The sequence below is a fragment of the Triticum aestivum genome, chromosome 2A, assembly GCF_018294505.1.
Source record: "Triticum aestivum cultivar Chinese Spring chromosome 2A, IWGSC CS RefSeq v2.1, whole genome shotgun sequence".
NCBI classification, from domain to species: Eukaryota; Viridiplantae; Streptophyta; class Magnoliopsida; order Poales; family Poaceae; genus Triticum; species Triticum aestivum.
This window is the reverse complement of record NC_057797.1, coordinates 781192897-781197280: the sequence shown is the minus strand read 5'-3', so window position 1 is coordinate 781197280 and position 4384 is coordinate 781192897. Positions and strand designations below refer to the sequence as shown.

General features: G+C 41.5%; 1 long non-coding RNA gene across 1 annotated transcript; it reads right to left on the bottom strand.

Annotated features, from left to right (window-relative positions):
• Positions 1-369: 369 nt before the first annotated feature.
• LOC123186735 (uncharacterized) lies at positions 370-4038 on the bottom strand. The gene is made up of 3 exons (XR_006493701.1): positions 3507-4038; positions 3297-3415; positions 370-884 (listed from the first exon to the last, which is right to left on the bottom strand). It is a non-coding gene; the product is annotated as an uncharacterized lncRNA (long non-coding RNA).
• Positions 4039-4384: the final 346 nt, after the last annotated feature.

Genomic DNA, 4384 nt, shown 5'->3' with positions numbered 1-4384 from the left:
TGTATTAGCTGGCGGAGAGAAAACAGTGTACATACCTAACCCGATCAGGGTGACTGATTACAGAGAACAGAACAACCCCATTGAAACATAGAAAAACAGCCAAACAGGGGTGAAAAATGGTGAACTCTCTCTCGCAAAAACAGGGCGCAACAAACATCCCTCTATAAACACTGCCGTTTTCCTCCGTCCAATTTTCCCAGGTTGTAGCTAGCAAGAAAAGAGTAGCATATGTCACTTAAGTTGGTTATTGAGGTGAAGTGAAACTTCACTTCACCTCAATAACCAACTTAAGTGACATATGCTACTCTTTTCTTGCTAGCTACTCTTTCCCTTGTTGACCAGGGGAGCAACATAAGAACTGAAGTGGAGCCGAGCCTACAGCAAGGAAGTATTAAAACAGTGTGTTTATTTTCAAAAAAAAGGAGGATCGGTCACTGAGAGACTGCACAACTGATGCCACGACACTACTAAAATATGCGGACACAAAATAGAATTCTGGTGGCACAAAATGATGCTCTCCCCCTGAGTTACTGTTCATTTGTTTAAGCACAAACTTTTTTTTATACAGAGCTCATCGGATGTCATTTGGCCACCAAATTTTGCAAGCATCTTAAACGTTTGGTCATAATCACATCCACAAAGTTTCAGATCATGCTAGGCCGATCCATAAGGATTGATGAAGAGTGAGCTGATAATATAATTTTTCTTTCATAAACCGGAAACTTAAGATTATAAGATGCTCCGGAATGGAAAGGAGGGAAATACCCGGATTTAGTCAGATCCATTCGAGGAATTTTGTAGGTTCATTAATCAAGCCTTGGCAGAAGAACTGACAAGTTTCCAACAATTATTCCCGCAAAAAAAATAGTTTGCAACAATTATTCCTGCAAAAAATAGTTTCCAACAATTATTCCCGCAAAAAATAGTTTCCAACAATTAAACTTTTTTGAAATGTTTTGCTAAGTTTGGATTGTGGGTGCACCGGGTGTGCAAAATCACTGGGTGCACAAAAGCCACACTCTTCGGGTGGCTGGGGCATTGCACTTGTACATTAGGATTTTGGCAAAAAAAACAAGATCATCTTGATGCAACCGAGGTTCCCAGAAAACCATACACAGAAAGCAGACCATGTACAATTTTGTTTCAGTTGTAAAAAGAATGAATGTATCTTCGAAGACATATACATCCTAACTTGTAAAATAAGATAAGTCATAGTCGATATATGGATAGATAGTTTGACAACACAGCATGTCAATACATAAATACTAAGTCATTTTGGCAAAGGCTATGAAAGGGGAATCATACATAATCCACAACATTTGACACGAGGACCATCAAACATGTCATCTTGGACACAAAAAGTTAATGGGTGTAGCCTGTGGAGTTCCAGACATGATACATTGCTCGCTCTCTTGCTTTTGATTCCACTTCCCTTTATATATAACTATTGTGAGTAATATGGGCTAAGTCTTTCAATCCCATCCATTAATAAAGGGAATTCAATTCATGACTGTAGTTACTATTCATGCAATAGGTCTTACACTTGAAGAGAAACTGAAAGTCAATAAAATCTATTCATTTAAGTTTCACTCATTTTATTTCTTGCTAGTTATTATTCCTACATATTTATATTTGGTCTTCAATCACATTTTATCTTGACGTTCTTCTCCTTGTTGTAGGATGACTTGTAGTAGCACGCATACATGACGATCCCAAACAGTTCACAGAGTACATTGGGGGTCTGTAGTGCATGGAAGAAGACAACGGCCGTCATGGTTGGATAGATACTCTCAAGTTATATAAGATGAGGTTGGAACCAGAAGATGGAGATAAGATCTGTATCTCACAGTCAATAATATCTCCATCTTTCATGGTTTGTAGCCGAGGCACTTGCCTTCTTTCATGCACCACAGATCCCTAATGGCCACAGTGCATTGTTCAACATTGTATTGTATGTCTACTACTACAAGTCAATCACCAAGAAAGAGAAGAACGTCAAGCTCAAATATGATTGAAGGCCACACATCAATATGTAGGAAAAATAGCCAGCAAGAAATAAAATAATTGTCACTAAACGAATATACTTTTAATGTCTTGTATTTTCTCTTGAAATGTATGACCTAACACATGAATAGTTAGTCCAAGCATGAAATGAATCGCTTCACTAATCAATGGAACCAAAAGCCTTAAGCCATATTGCTCGCAATAGTCAGAAAGGAAATGGGAATTCGAAGTAAGAGAGCAATGGGCTAGGTCTGAAACTCCATCAAAGCCTACACGCAATAATATTTCGAGTAGAAGAGGGTGTCAACAATCTAGACTGGTGGGTCTTTTCGCTAATGTGAGAGGCATCGCCGGAATGATCATACTTGGATCTACTTTAATTTTTACTCACGTATGTTAGGTTACCTATTTTCCTCAGATGAAGCTGATGATGAGTCTCGGTGAGGGACTTAGGCCTATCAACCACGTACTAGACATGCCTTTCTTCTCATTTGATAAGAGGTAATCTAGCTCTCTTTTATAATATAGTCAAAGTCTATCTAGGCACGGAAGCTAGTTGGGCTAAGAAAAAAGTCTTAACAAGATGAGCAGGTTGGGAAAATAATGTCATTCGTTCCGAACTGATTCCCATAACTGGTATTAAATGCTTCTGGTGATTCGTATGTTGCTCTCACTAAACCAAGAACTTTTGTAGACATTTAAGGGGTGGTTCTAATTTCAATTTGATTAAGCCTATGGTGTCTCCCTTCCAAAACCTCATAATCATCAGTGTTTGAAGTTATTGCTTAGATGAGGTCAGATGAATTTGGAACTATAATTTTTCTAGTTATGATCATGAGTGATGAAGATTCCCATAGTCAAAGAAAGTGAAGAAAAAGGATGATGCTATAGCTTGGTTGTGCCTCTTTCTTCTATTGACTAGTCTCAGGCATAATGGTTTTAATATCTTTTGAAAAGCAAATGCAGCTTGGTGTCAGTAATAGCATGAAGTTGTCAGTTCGAGGACAGCATGAAAAGATTGTCACACGGAAAGTTTCGTGATCAAAACTTTATATTAAGTAAAAAGAAAGTTATTGTAACAGTTTTGCTAAAGTACATCTGGATGTGCTCTAAGTATTGCACATCTAAATCCTATGTCATTGATTTTACGCTAAGATTTGTGGAAGCATCTAAATCCTATGTTTGATTGAGTCACTTAGATGTGCAATAACTAGAGCATATCTAGATGTGCACAGACCCTGTTGTAATAGTAAAGAGCAAATTCAAATATACGAGCAAACCTTTTGATGTACCTGCGAACTTTTGGAAATAAAAAAAAGTCGACGATGGGAATACTCGAGATCCTGTTGGTAATTATGTGGAGGAATCACAGCGTGCAGTGCCCGAAGTGCATATGTAGGGCTCAATGCGGCTGCAGATGCAAATCAAACAAGTGTCAGACATACCCATTATAAGTTTCTAGCTAGCATTGGATGGATGTTTTTGCATGAATGCGTACTCACTGTTGCATCCCGCACACGTATCCACAGCCTTAGCGGCATCCGGCAAAGAGGCTCTCCTCGGTCTCCATCTCCTCCCTCGCTGGAGATCGCGCGAGATCCATCTCGTCTTCCTACTCCGTGCAGGAGCATGTGAAGGGGATCGTGAGGTCACGCCGTGGCAGCTCCGGCAACTCCCGGTCTAGGGTCTGGAGCAAGTGGACCTGCATCGCCGATGCCGCCCTATGACATCGGTCGTCGTCGGACTCGTCATCCCGCTGCAGGAGGGCGCAGAGGTTCTGACTCTAGAGAAGAGATCCTGCGCCGAAGCTCCGAGACGTCGCAGTCGGTTCACCGCGCCGCCGCCTCCCTGCTCCCCTGTTGCTGCTTGATGTCGCGCTTTAGATCATTGCGCGGAGGAAAGACGCCGCCGCATCAATCTCCTCCCACAGCGCCTCCATCTGATCGTGATGGCGACTTATCCCTCCATGCCGTGCGTTCGCCGCCGCCTCGATCCTCAATGATCTTGCTGTCCTACCCTAAACTAGGTTTTCACGATTTTACGAAAATTTATAGGACATAAAAAGTATATTATGTAATCGAGTCTGGCAGAAAATAAGGGGCCACCTACACGTTGCCTGCAAAATTTATTTGGGTCGGTTGATTTCAGCGAGCCATTGGATTGGAAAAGGAACGGCCGGATGACTTTCTTCTTCATCCAAATGTTTTCTGGATTAGATAGCGAATAGTGGACAATCTCTCCCTTTCCCGGCACGACTATTCTCCGCCCGTCATTAACTCGCCTCCGGCTGCGACTGCTTGCACTCGCCATGGTGTCCCCGCCTCTAGCGAGATCGCTATCTATTCTTAGCGGCATTGAAGTATGAAAAGATCCATGCCCT